Source organism: Mus musculus, chromosome 10 (assembly GCF_000001635.26).
Source record: "Mus musculus strain C57BL/6J chromosome 10, GRCm38.p6 C57BL/6J".
Taxonomy (NCBI): Eukaryota; Metazoa; Chordata; class Mammalia; order Rodentia; family Muridae; genus Mus; species Mus musculus.
The window spans coordinates 22,446,401-22,461,156 of record NC_000076.6 but is presented as its reverse complement, the minus strand read 5'-3'; the positions used below and the strand labels follow the sequence as shown (position 1 = coordinate 22,461,156).

At 41.6% G+C, this 14,756-nt stretch overlaps 1 long non-coding RNA gene across 1 annotated transcript; it reads left to right on the top strand.

The window, feature by feature from the left end:
- Nucleotides 1-202: 202 nt before the first annotated feature.
- Nucleotides 203-10,669, top strand: Gm40610. The gene is made up of 3 exons (XR_871506.1): nucleotides 203-254; nucleotides 5,715-5,779; nucleotides 10,635-10,669. It is a non-coding gene; the product is annotated as a predicted gene, 40610 (long non-coding RNA).
- The last annotated feature ends 4,087 nt before the right edge of the window (nucleotides 10,670-14,756 follow it).

Below are 14,756 nucleotides of genomic sequence, written 5' to 3'. Positions count from 1 at the left end.
TTTATTGTGAAGTGGCTCATGACTGAGCAGTGGTTCTGTCTCAAGGGACATGCCTTTCCCCTTTCCTCCAATGTGGCTAGACTCCACCCACCACTGCCAGTGCATCGTGGGGGAGGGGGTTTGGGGAGGAGACATTGCTTGAAGACATGGGGGAAGGAACCAGGTCTGAAAATCCCATGCCTGCCGCCCCACCCCACCCCACCCAACCCCACCCGTTCTGTTCTTTCAGATAGAAGCCTGCCAGCCTGGGTCCGGTGAGTGAACCCCTCTAACAGTGAGTTCTAACATCTCAGACAAGCATAACCTTATCAGAATTGTAAGCATATTCACTTTTCTCCACTGCTGTGTCAAAATCCCTGTGCTGCGACAGATACAACTTACAAAAGGAAGGATCAATTTTGACTCTGGTTTATGAGATATAATCCATCCTAGCAGGAAAGGCATTAGAACGAGGGTGGATACAACTGGCCACACTTTGTCCATTGTCAGGAAGTAGAGAGAGATGAATGGTTGTCTTTCCCTTCTCTTTGTATCTTTGTTCAGCCTGGGACCTCAGTCTATGCGGTGGTACAGCCTGCAGTTAGAATAGGGCACGTCCCTTCAATCAAACCTCCCTGGGTACAGAAATGTGTCTCCTAGGAGATTCCAAAGCCAGCCAAGCTGGTAAGGAAGAGTAACCATCACCAAGAAGAAGCGTGTGTGTGTGTGTGCATGTATGAATTGGAAAAAAGGGAAGGGGGTGCTATGTATGAACCCTGTCAGACACTAACAACTAAGCATTGTGGCTTTGGTCCTCATTTATAAATGCCTATGCTATACACAGGGAAAACGGGGGCAGCCTCAGACCCTTAAGATTGATTTATTTCCTGTAGAGTATGCAATGAAACATAACCATCACCAAGACGAAGTGTTTGTGTGTGTGTGTGTGTGTGTGTGTGTGTGTGCGTGCATGTATGAATTGGAAAATAGAGAAGGGGGTGCTATATATGAACCCTGTCAGACACTAACAACTAAGCATTGTGGCTTTGGTCCTCATTTATAAATGCCTATGCTATACACAGGGAAAACGGGGCCAGCCTCAGACCCCTTAAGATTGATTTATTTCCTGTAGAGTATGCAATGAAACGTACCTCATGTACATCAAATTCATAGTTGGTGCTGGCAATCTAAGTTTATCCTGATAGAGTGACTGCCAATTAAATGAAGAATGTAGAAAGTAGAACAAGAGGGAAAAGATGGGGCTCTCCCTAACACAGCAGGACAGCATACATAGGCAGAGTGGACATCCATGTTCAGTTCTCTGCACAAAGTCACTCTACCATATGGAGGGAAATCCTAGTCCCAAATAAATTCTGTTCAAAATAAAGGCAAAATTTTTTCCCAAAAAGTAGAAGCCTAAAATGTGACTTTCTGTTCTCTCTGTAAAAATATTTTTGAAATCATTCTGGACAGAAATACAAATATGGTGATTGGACATCGATTGCCTCAGACTTGAGGTCCCCAAACAGCCTTATCTATAAGAAAGGAATAACAAAATGACAAAATAGCAATAAAGACAAGCCCCAGCTGCCTTCTTCACGACCACACTGGGTGGGGTGGGAGTGACTTGCAATCTTCCTCCCTGATAATTTTTAAAAACGCTGAGGAAAAAAGAGTCCGGGCCTGTCTCATTCTTAGTATCATTATCAACTCACCTAATGACTCAAAACATCAAAAGACAAAAAACATTTGAAAACTGCTTTGGTTTCTTTCCATTTGCCATGAATGTTTGCCAAATCTGAAGGTAACATGTTAAAAAAAATTTGCAGTTTAGTTAAGGGTTTTTTAAAAAGATGTGTTTCTGGGCCAATTTTTTAACCATCCTCTAATCACTAGGAACGTCCAAACTAAGCATTGTAAATGTCCATGTTAACTAAATGCACATACCAGTGAACAAATGAGATGTGAAAATGCTTTAGTTTGATTCTTTGTGCACAACTCTATTCTGATGTGAGGCAGGATATTTGCTCACACCATGAACCCCGAGATTGTGCTATTTACTAGACACACCTGTGTTTTAGCTGTGGTGTAGCTCAGCCTTAGTATACCCTTTGATCCAAGACCTTTTTTGCTACATTCACTCCAGTAGTGACACGCGTGGCAGGCCCCCAAAACCTGGACACAGTCTAGAGGCAAAAAGTTCATGGAAACTTAAGTCTCCTGGAAATTTGGCATTCCCATAGGTAGAATGCCCCAGATTTGTCCCTGCGATAATGTGGAGGGTCTTGCAGGCTGTCTTACAGTATTTCACTGGATAAGAGTAAGAAATCTCGCCAGGCAATGGTGGTGCACACCTTTAGTCCTAGCACTTGGGAGGCAGAGGCAGGCAGATTTCTGAGTTCGAGGCCAGCCTGGTCGACAAAGTGAGTTCCAAGACAGCCAGGGCTATACAGAGAAACCCTGTCTCAAAACAACAACAAAAGAGTAAGAAATCTATATGCAAGAATTTACCATTATCTAGGAAGAAGGAAGGTTGTAGTCTAAGAAGGAACTAGAATAAATACTTAGAAATATAAATAGCTGGGTTACACCCATACACAGGAATTTACAATGGCCTAGGGGAAGGCTAGAATTGGAACTATGGTAAGGGCATGAAGCCCTTGCTCCTGGCTTCTAAGATTAAGCTGACCTTAGGTGGGGCTGCTTTTGATTCCAGTTGTTAACTTTGAATTTTATCCCAGTTGGTTCCTGTTAGCATTTTGTATGCATTCCTCTGTTTTGTGTAAAAGTCACTTATAAGACTGGTGTTCACTTTGAGACAAATTACATTCAGATACCACACTCCCTTGTGTTTGTATTTGTTTGTCATTTCTCACCAACTCCTTGCCCACCTATCCGGAACCTGGATTTCTACCGCAGATTGAGGGAGGCCGACTGGGGCCGATCCCTGGCACTTTCTGATTGAACAGGATTAAATAAAGTCAACCATAGGTCAAGAGGCAGAGCAAGCAACCAGTTCACAGGAGGTGACCATAGGATTATTAAGAAAAAAAACAGAGAGAGTCAGGAGGATGGATGGATAGAGAGCCGCACAGGAAGTAGAAGGGAGGGACTTTGAGTTAGAAGGTTTCTTGAGTCAGCATGAGAGAGTAGCATTCCTGGAGGGATGTTGGCTAAGGAGGACCAGCTGGGTGCTTTCTCTGCCTCTCTGAGCTAGCAGGCTTTCACCCCAGCTTCTGACTCTTCATTGGTAAGACCAAATGATTATGATTTTATTAAAAACCACCAAAGATGTGTGCTGTGATTTATTTCTTATTCACCTTACTCTCTAGCAGACTAAGATCCAGACAGTATGGGTCCTCCTGTTCATAGCACTTCAGAGCATAGCACAAATTAGCAAAAAACCTTTGTCTGTCTGTCTTCCTTTTTTAAAGAAAAGGCTTCATGTGACTTAGGCTGGCCTTGAACTCACTACGTAGCTGAGGCTGATTTTGAACTCCCCTGCTCTTCCTGACTCTACTGTCCAGTGCCCAGATTATAGGTGAGAGATTGCCACCATGCCTGGCTCCAAGCAACTTATTTTTAACTCATTAACATTGACTACTTAGTCAATGTTGTTACTCGGTCAGCATCCCTACAGTCTGGTTCCTGGTCATCTATACTATGATTTTTCTCACTCAGCACTGGATGTGAGTAAGCAGAATGGAGCTCAGAGTGGAGGCAGCATTTCCAGTAGAACTGCATCTGCATTCTCCTCCTTCATTACTGTTTCCAATCTACCTGTGAGGTGGCGCCCCTCTGTCAGTTGGGTGGACCCTAAGGAAAACCTCAAGAAACTTTTCTCTGGATTTCCCCGCACACACCCAAAAAAACAAAAAGTCCAGTTTCCATATGGGAAGAGCTATTTATGGTAATATTATTTATCTCCATCACTAATAAGAGCTGCTTCCTTGGGAAGTAAAATCTTCAAACTTGCCTGGAGACATCTTCATCCAGTCAGTCCTCCTTCAGTCTAAAGACTAACCACGGGAAAGGGGACCTTGTAAGTGTGAGTTGCCTTGAAATTTCCTCCCGGCTGCTCAGGAACTCTAAGGACAGGGTACAGAGGCTCCAAGCTCACCAGTTTCTTTGATGCTCCTGAGGGTTTCCTAGGAACTGCTATGAAGCCTTCTGTTGCTGGTCCTCTTGAAAGACCCCTGAAGGGACCCTCACTCAAGTCTTGGTATAATAGCGGACCCCCAAGAACTCATGAGAGACCAAACTTGATTCAGACCACATGAGGCTTTATTCGGGGAAAGCCAGAGCTCTAGGAATGACTCATATCCCACACAGGGGTAGAGGAGTCAACCCTGAGGGGAAAGGGGTCCCAGTTTTTGTAGGCCCTCAGGGGGGAAAGGTGAAGGGGGGAGTAGGGAATTTCCAGATTTAAACAATGTAAAATGATTGATTTCTCAAGAAATGGGTATGGGAGGGAAACAAGAAAAGAGAGTCTAATGCAGGTGCAGTAACTCCAGATTGGCCCCAGCTGTGGTTGCTGGGGAGATTTTCCAACTCTATCCCATCAACCAATATCACAAACACCAGGCAGTGAGGTGCGGCAGTGGGTTCAGCACACACCTGGGTTCAAGGAACGGTCAGAACAGTGGCAGACACATGGGTTCAAGGAACGGCCAGAGCATTGTGCACCTCTATTTTTCTAAATCAGTGAAGCTACTTCTACTAACAATGACATCTATTTTGCCAATTTCAGGGCTTCTGTGATCTTTTACATTCTGTCAGGATCTTTCACTCTCATGGGTAAATGCTTCTGTCTGAGCCATGAGACAACCCTTCCCTTCTGTATCCACGTGTTTCCTTATCCTGCTGAAATCCCCTCATGTGACTGCTTACTTGTGTAGGTAGGGTTACTTGTCAGTGGGGTAGTTATGATCTTCCTCTCCCTGTTGGTCCAATATATGACCAAGCATCTTTGAGTGCTACATCCACTCCAGTAGTGACAAGCGCGACAGGCTCTGAAAACCTGGGCACTGTTCCAAGGCGAAAAGTTCATGGAAACTTAGTCTCCTGGAATCGTGGCATCCTGTATAAAGAATGCTCCAATGTCCTTGCTTTAGTTGGTAAATGGATCTGTGTGCTTTCCCTTAATATTGCTTTATTACAAGTGCTCCTAAGGATTGATATTTTGACATATAGATAAGTTAGATTCTAGGCAGTCCTTGATCCGACCCTGGGCATGGATAGCTAAATCACTGCCCTACACAGAAATTTACCATTATCTACAAAGAAGGAAGTTTGTGACCCAAGGAGGAACCAGAGTAGATACTTAGAACTATAGAAAGCTGAGTTACACCCATATACAAGTATTTACAATGGCCTAGGGGGAAGGTGGACTATACAATAGATTAGAGTAGGAACTATGGCAAGGGCATGAAGCCCTTGCTCCTGGCTTCTAAGATTAAGTGGACCTTAGCTGGAGCTGTTTTTGATCCCAGTTGTTAACATTGAATTTTATCCCAGTTGGTTCCTGCCAGTCCTTCCATGTTTACATTCCTCTGTTTTATGTAAGAATCCAGTAACCTCATTGTCACCTAACTTCCCTATTTTCTTCTGTATAAAAAGTTTGATGCTCGATTTGACACATTACATTCAGATCCAGCACACTCTCTCGTGTCTGTGTCTGTCTGTCAATTCCCGCTGACTCTATGCCCATCTGTCTGAACCCCTGATTCCCACAGGTTGAGGGAGGTCGATTAGGCTTGGTCTGTGGCAGAATGGTGCCCAAGCAGGGACCCCTGGACAGGTAAGACTATCTCCTTTTCTTCTATTTCTACTTTACTCCTCAGGCATGGATAGGATCTCGTCAGGGCACTACAGGCCTACTGACAAAGAATCATCAGTTTGAGGATGATGAGTAAGTTTTTACCACGGGACAGTCTGACATTAAAACATGTTTAGACACCTCACCAACCATAGAAAAGGCCTATGTTGTAACAATGATGAGACAGAAACTCAGCGCCAATCTTAAGAACACCTGTGAGAATGAAAAGTGTTCTCAGGGGAATCAAGCTGCATGTTCCAGTTGTAGAAAACCAGAGCGCCCGAGGAAAGATTGTAAAAATCCCTTGGGAAACAAGGAGGGCCTTCCTCCAGGTCTCTGCCCATGCTGCGGAATGAATGTAAATCAAAGTCCCATAAAGATGGGACTCGGCTCACTAAAGAAGCGGGTAAGACAAAAAAACTAAAGGGGCAGTCTCTTAGCCCTGTTCAGGAACTGTGGACCTCATTATAGGACACAGCCCCAGTTAATAGAAAAACTTCAAGTTGTAGATTCTGATACTTTAGGTAAAATTAAAAGTTATGGTTAAAGCATTAAAAAGAGACTTCATAAAAGTCAAAGAATAGCTCAATTCTTACTGTTATTATTTACAACTCCTCATCCTGCATTGTTCCAAAAATTCGTAGATAAGGCTTTATTGGAAGTTAAAAAAAATCATACCCTCAAGCATTTAGAATTCATTTTGTGGCTGGCGGTTTTGTTGGTCGCAGAAAGTGGAGAGCATTTTGCAGATGGCTGTAAAATGTTTGAATAAGTGTGGGCTGATGGTAGCTTCAAAAAAGATTCAGCATGGTAAACTTTTAGGTTATTTGAGACCTTTAGTGTATAGAGATTGTGTGTTTTCTCAGAGAATTGCCCTCAGATTAAATAAATTGGAAGTTTTGGATGTTTGCCAGAAGCTGTTAGAGAATTTTGGGTTTTAATCCTAGTTTGACAAGCCCCCTCTTACAAGCAGGAAAGGAAAAGAAAGGAAAAGGGGGAAAGGAAAGGGAGAAAGGAAAGGAGAGGAGAGGAGAGGAGAGGAGAAGAGAGGAGAGGAGAGGAGAGGAGAGGAGAGGAGAGGAGAGGAGAGGAGAGGAATGGAACGGAACGGAACGGAACAGAGAGAAATCAGGAAATGCCCTGTTAATTCTCTCTGGCCCCTACAGGAGACATCCTTAGTTTTGCTTACATCAAGTTCTCTACCCTCTTTGTATTGTCTATGTTTGGTGCGCCAATCTGTCCATGTGTCAATTCATGTATGTTTTTGTTTCGTCTGAATGATTGTTTCATTGTCTGAATGACGGACTGTCCTATGTTTCATGTTGAAAAGAAAAGAAAAAAATAAATGGTTAAAACTTTACCTGCTGATTCACTCTCAGTTTGCACAGCAGAGGCTGAGAGAGGCCCAGAACTTTAGCCAAAAATCAAGCACAGCAGGAGAGGCCCTGCTGAAAAACTGTTTTTACAAAAGAGTCTGCAACCTCTTAGTTCTAAGGCAAATAAGCTGAGAGTTTTTTCCCTAGAAAATTCTCTGCAATCATGATTATTGTGTTTAACAAATGACAAAGTGCTTTTTTATCTTGAAATTATAGCTAAAAAAAGTAAAATTCTTTGATTGGTATAAATTTATAAGATTCGTGTAGCCGCTTCATTTGGTTTTTGACTGGTCTTAAAGGTATAAATATGCTCTGCATGTCTTCTTCATAGAGTATTAGCTTATGAGTTATTGGGTATGATTAAAAAGGTGTAACGGGAGCTCCATAGAGACAGTGCCGGGGCAAGCGCGAGCCAGACGGGCACTGGGCAACTCTGTGCCTCGCGGAGGAAAATCAACTAAACATGGGCAAAGGAGATCCTAAGAAGCCGAGAGACAAAATGTCCTCATATGCATTCTTTGTGCAAACTTGCTGGGAGGAGCACAAGAAGAAGCACCCGGATGCTTCTGTCAACTTCTCAGAGTTCTCCAAGAAGTGCTCAGAGAGGTGGGAGACCATGTCTGCTAAAGAAAAGGGGAAATTTTAAGATATGGCAAAGACTGACAAAGCTCGTTGTGAAAGAGAAATGAAAACCTACATCCCTCCCCCCCAAAAAGGGGAGACCAAAAAGAAGTTCAAGGACCCCAATGAACCCAAGAGGCCTCCTTAGGCCTTCTTCTTGTTCTGTTCTGATTACCACCCCAAAATCAAAGGCGAGCATCCTGGCTGATTCATTGGTGATGTTGCAAAGAAACTAGGAGAGATGTAAAACAACACTGCAGCAGATGACAAGCAGCCCTATGAGAAGAAAGCTGCCAAGCTGAAGGAGAAGTACAAGAAGGATATTGCTGCCTGCAGAGTTAAAGGAAAACATGATGCAGCGAAAAAGGGGGTGGTCAAGGCTGAAAAAGAAGGCAAGAAAAAGAAGGAAGAGGAAGATGAGGAGGATGAAGAGGATGAGGAAGAGGAGGAAGACGAAGATGATGATGAATAAGTTGGTTCTAGCGCAGTTTATTTTCTTGTCTATAAAGCATTTCACCCCCCTGTACACAACTCACTCCTTTTAAAGAAAAAAATTGAAATGTAAGGCTGTGTTAAAAAAAAAAAAGGTGTAACGTCCGTAACAAGAAAGTTAGCTTTAAATTGGTAACTCAGTGTTGGAGTCCAACATGTGGCATAAACTAGGCCAGAAAACTAAGCCTCTAAGGATACTTCTAAATTGAGATAATATTTAATGTGATTCTTATTCTAGAAAGTAGACTTACAAGAGATAAGATCAAAACAATGTCTCTTTAATGAAGCATTAAAATTTGCACTGTCATGCATTCATAGGTATAAATTAGCAGCCAAACTTTGTAACGTGATAGTGATGTTTCTAATATTTATTTTAAAGATAATATAAATTGTTTTAAAATTAGGTTTTGCTTTCCCAAAGTTGTAGATAATATTCTAATGTTGCAAAAGAAACTTAAAAATTATGGTTAAAATTGCCAGTGTTCCATTGACTGCAGCTTGCAGTTTGATCACAAGCTTAAGACTTTTAACTCACTCATATATTGTTAATCAAGATTATTACAAGAGTAATCATCTTATGAGAGTGCTAATACAGCTCACTTCATACAAAACTAAGATAAGACAGAGTTATCTAGATATGTTTGTCTTTGTACATAAATTAGACTCTCAGACAATCAGTTTGGCTATGGTAGCTGCCTGGCAGGAGACTACAGTACGAGCAATTTTTTCACAGCACTAAAGTTATAAAGAACGTTTTAACTATAAGTCATCTTAAGAAAGACTGTCCTGATATAGCTGTCTCTTGTGAGACTATGCCGGGGCCTCGCAAACACATAAGTGGATGCTCACAATCAGCTATTGGATGTATTACAGGGCCCCCAATGGAGGAGCTAGAGAAAGTACCCAAGGAGCTAAAGGGATCTGCAACCCTATAGGTGGAACAACATTATGAACTAACCAGTACCCCGGAGCTCTTGACTCTAGTTGCATATGTATCAAAAGATGGCCTAGTCGGCCATCACTGGAAAGAGAGGCCCATTGGACACGCAAACTTTATATGCCCCAGTACAGGGGAACGCCAGGGCCAAAAAGTGGGAGTGGGGGGGGGGAGGGTATGGGGGACTTTTGGGATAGTATTGGAAATGTAAATGAGAAAAATACCTAATAATATATATATAGACTGTCTAAAATTAGAGGCATAGACAGACAGTCATAGAATTGTTCCCAAGAATCTGTCCTCATTGAAGGAGGGCCAAGATGCTTAGATTAAAAAATATTTACATTTGAGTTAATACAAAGTTCAGAGCAGCCCCAGGGAAGCTGTGCAAAGTTTCTTGTGTTTTGAAAACCATGCCTAAGGAAATTTTTGGGACCTCACCCCTCCCTGCCTTCAAGGGGATTTCTCTTTAAACAACATTTTTTTTTTTTCAGATCTACCCAGGTGTTGTTCATAATAAAGTTTAAATTCTAGATTTATAAAAGGTCAATCAGGCTATAGAACTTATAAAGGCATTACAAGATGGCTTGCCTACTTCATATAAAATTATTTTAGATTTGAAAGTTTTTTTCCTTTGCATCCTGATAATTGTACAGGGTTTGCTTCTAGTGAGCACATGATCACTGGAAAATTTTGCCTCTAGGTATGGCTAATAGCCTTACATTATGTAAGAAAACATTTTATTGTCTTTGCTTCAATACAAGAAGCTAAGAGTTCGAATCTTTCAGTGGATACAGTTTCTTAAATGGAAAGTAATGTATTAGCAACTGCCTCTAAAAGGAAGTTTACTTCAAATCTTTGCTCTCACACAATGAGCTTTAAAGTCTTGGGAGTAATTGTTGCTCCAAAAAAAAGATTCAGATACAATATCTTTTTAATATTTAGGGTTTTAGTTATCCTAGAAAAATTGTGGTACAAGAAAATTAAAAGAAAATGATTTGCTTATTACAAATTATTTTCGAAAGCTTCCAGGAGATGTTAATTGGCTAAGACCACACCTTAACCTCACCACAGGAGAACTTAAGCCTTTGTTATGTGCTATCAAGTGAGATTCAAATTAACTGGTGAGAAACAGAAAGCTTTGTGGAAAGTAGAGAAAGCTTTGATCAATTGTTATCAATTATAATCAAGGGTAATGAAATACTAGCTGCTTATTTTGGCAAAGAAATCATTAATGTAGAATCATGTAAAGTTTTAACATCCTATTGCTGAGTGAGTGCCTTATAATATTCTACAACCAGGCATACATATGCCTAGGTAAAGAGAAAAGATCCATATATTGGCACATGGCATGATCCTGTTCAGGTACTTAAAATGGGGAAGAGTGGGAATGTTTCTGTCTTTTCCACAGAATGCTGCAGGAGCATGCTAGCTTCCAGGATGATTCCTGTGACAGGCTGACCTGTGAGTTCCTGAGAGCCCTGACAGTGGTGACAGGAAAGCTGTATTGAGCGCACAGAGAAGGAGGAATTGGGGAGAGCAGACACTTGCAAGCAAAATGAAGAAACTCTTCCTATCTCCACCACAGACTACAGCAAGGAGAACCAACCTGGTGCCGACTTAAAATACAAACAACTAAAAGAGCTGACTCGTGAGGCAGAGGGACTGGTACAGAGAATGAACAAGATGTTTTCGTCAGAGACAATGTTTTTGGCCATTCAGGCCAACTCTCCTATAGCTGTAAACACTTGTGCTCCTTACCAGTATGCTATATTGTTAGATAATTTTAAGAGTTAAGATCACCAATCTTGGCAAGTCTTTTCATATTAATTAATTCTTGTCAATTAACATTGTGTAGATCATAACTTAGATAAGGAATCTGCTGTTATGATGTTGTTAAAAAGACCTGCTTACATTTTGCTGCCTGTAGACTTAGGAAATAATCCTTGGTTTGAGAATTCAGGATTGCAAACTTTGAAAAGGTTAAATGAATTTATTAGACCAAAGGAGATTTGTTACAGCTCTGATTTTAGGAATTACTGCTTTAATTGCAATTTTAACTTCTTTTGCAGTATCTACCACAGCTTTAGTTCGGCAACTACATACCTCTCATTTTGTTATACATAAACTGGAGGCAAAGGTTAATGCTTTAAAAAAAAAAAAGGTAGTTTTAGCAATAGCTTGAGACAGGATATACCAAGTATTAAGGCTAGGTTAACAGAAATTTCAGATATTAGCAGAAGCCATTTGAATACTTGGAACATTGATGAATTGACCAGAGATTTAAAGAATAACCTAAGTGCATTGAATCCCTTGGATTGGGTTCAATATATAATCTTGCTTGCTAATATTACTGGAATTATTTTATTAGTAATCATTGTGTTTCCACTCATCTCTAGAGTTCTTCTGAGATCTGTAGCTACCACGAAGCGGGACATTCTGGAATTTCGTCTAAAAAAATAAAAAACAGGGGGAACTGCTACATCCACTCCAGTAGTGACAAGCACAACAGGCCCCAAAAACCTGGGTGCTGTCCCATGGCGAAAAGTTCACAGAAACTTAGTCTCCTAGAATCATGGCATCCTGTATAAAGAATGCTCCAATGTCCTTGCTTTAGTTGGTAAATGGAGCTGTGTGCTTTCCCTTAACATTGCTTTATTACAAGTGCTCCTAAGGATTGATATTTTGATATATAGCTAAGTTAGATTCTAGCCAGTCCTTGATCCGACCTTGGGCATGGATAGCTAAGTCACTGCTCTACACAGAAATTTACCATTATCTGGGAAGAAGGAAGTTTGTGACCTAAAGAGGAACCAGAGTAGATAATACTTAGAACTATAGGTAGCTGAGTTACACCATACACAAGTATTTACAATGGCCTAGGGGAAAGGTCGACTAGAGTAGGAACTATGGCAAGGGCATTAAGATTAAGTGGACCTTACCTGGAGCTGTTTTTGATCCCAGTTGTTAACATTGAGTTTTACCCCAGTTGGTTCCTGCCAGTTTTTCCATGTTTGTATTTCTCTGTTTTGTGTAAGAATCCAGTAACCTCTTTGTACCTTGCCCGTGTGTCACCCAACTTCCCTATTTTCTTCTGTATAAAAAGTTTGATGCTCGATTTGACAAATTACATTCAGATCCAGCACACTCTCTCATGTCTTTGTCTGTTTGTCAATTCTCGCCGACTCTATGCCCATCTGTCCGAACCCCTGATTGCCACGGGTTGAGGGGGGCTGATTAGGCCCGGTCTGTGGCATTTTAGTGTTCCAGGACATGTGGAGACATGGAGAACTGCTCACATAGAGCAGTCCTACCGTAATTTTCATACCATTCACCAGTTACTGCTCAGTTCTGAGAAAATTCCTGAGTTGTGGTTTAGATATTTGGCACCAGAGACAACCACACTGAAGCAAAGGAAGTACTGGTTTTCAGTGGTGATTAAAACTACCTGGTGCTCTGTGTGGCACACATCCTCACTTAGTATGTGTGTGCAGACTTAGTATGTGTGTGCAGACTTAGTATGTGTGTGCAGACTTAGTATGTGTGTGCAGACTTAGTATGCATGTGCAGACTTAGTATGTGTGTGCACACTTAGTATGTGTGTGCAGACTTAGTATGTGTGTGCAGACTTAGTATGCATGTGCAGACTTAGTATGTGTGTGCAGACTTAGTATGCGTGTGCAGACTTACTTAGTATGTGTGTGCAGATTTACTTAGTATGCGTGTGCAGACTTAGTATGCGTGTGCAGACTTAGCGTTCAGGTGGTTGTTGAGTGTAATTATGTCATTTAACTCACTAATCAAATGAAAAGGCTTCCTGGTAAAAGTGTATTTTTTATCTCCCTCAACACTAGTGTTGAAATCCAGCACTGTGTACTCTAAGCAGTGTAACTCAATCACATTTAGTGATTTTGAACATAGGCTGGTCCCTCCCCTGGGCTGTGCCCTAGTTTCTGTGTTGTTCTTAAGGCCCTGGTGGAGGTTTATGGTTAGGGACCACCTCAGAGGCTCAATCACCCCCAAACAGCTTAAGACCTAGGGTAACCCACTCATCCACTTACCCACTGGCAAAACTAGGGGAGATTCATTTTGTGTGGAGGGACCACCCAAGGTGTGGGACAGCTGTAGAGATGGAGGTTAGCCTGTTGTGCTTGCAATGGAACCCTGCTCCCAAGACCTGTGCTCTCTCTGCTTGACCATAAAGTCTGATATGGTGCTGAACTGGAACCCAGGTGTACATGAAGTTTGGCATTGTGTTCCCTCTGAACTTTGTATAACAACTGAACTGAACTCTTGGGGTTTGGTTGAGTCATCAAAGTTGAAGCCCTAGACCTCACTATTGAGGGTGTTTGCTTTGGGTGACCACCTGCTTCTGACACCATGTTTATTAAATGAATGAGTACAAAGGAAAAAAAAAACCAAAAACCACTCATGCAATGAAATGAAAATAACCGAATCGTTTTCTTTCTATTGTAGAACAGGCTTCTGCATAGGAAATGCCCAGGTCCCTGGCAGATCATGTGGGGGTTACTTTTTTTTTTTTTTTTTTTTGAGTTTGTTTTGCAGCTGCACTGTATATTTGTAAAGGTGTGTGTGTGTGTGTGTGTGTGTGTGTGTGTGTGCTTACAGGACAGAGATTAACCTTATATGTGTGTGTATCCACAGGTTCCATGCAGCTTGCTTTAAGACACAATGACTTTCATTAGCCCCAGCTCTCTGTGTTGGTGATCATGTCAGAGACACAGATCTGAATCCCACATGTCCTAGAACTCCTTCTGGAGGCATTTCCCAAGAGGTGTCTTTTCTCTTAGGAGTTCCTCTTTTCTGACTTTCCAAATCCTTTGTCCACAGCTGTGCCATCAGCCCCATGCATTTATCCACTACTGTTACTTCAGGCATTGGGAGCAAATTTGTGAATATCGCCAAACAATTTAAATGTGATGATTCCATGTTTTAGCTAATAAGAATTTAACCTGACATATTCAGCTGAATCCTGTCTGTAGAGGGCAGCAGTGGTTGACGTGGACATCCAGGCATTTAAGGCTGGAAGAGAAAATCCTAAATTGTGTCAAGACTCTTATAACAGAAAGTACAAGAGGAAAGACCACTGAGACTGAGAAGACACAACAGTTAGTGGGTTAGAGGTGGATTGCTGATAAAATGAGGAATATTTTCAAGTAAGAAGAGAATTCTGAGGTCAGTTTTTTTTTAAATTTTCTTTTAAATATATGCAGTGGATCGTTTTATTTTAACTTGACACAAACTAATGTCATCTGAGAGGAGGGAAGCTCAATGAGAAAATGCCACAGTAAGATCAGACTTTAGGCAATTCTGCAAGACATTTTGCTAATTAGTGATTGACTGAGGATGGGGTCCTGCCCGTTGTGGGAAATATTAAAAAAGCAAGCCAGCAGGTTCCCATGTTAGTGCCGGCACTGGTGTATTCTTGCCAAGCTACTCTTTTGAGCTAGCCCCACTATGCCCAATTGCTGCGTTCCCAGCTCTCCGTTGCTTGTCCCTGGAGCTGCTTGTT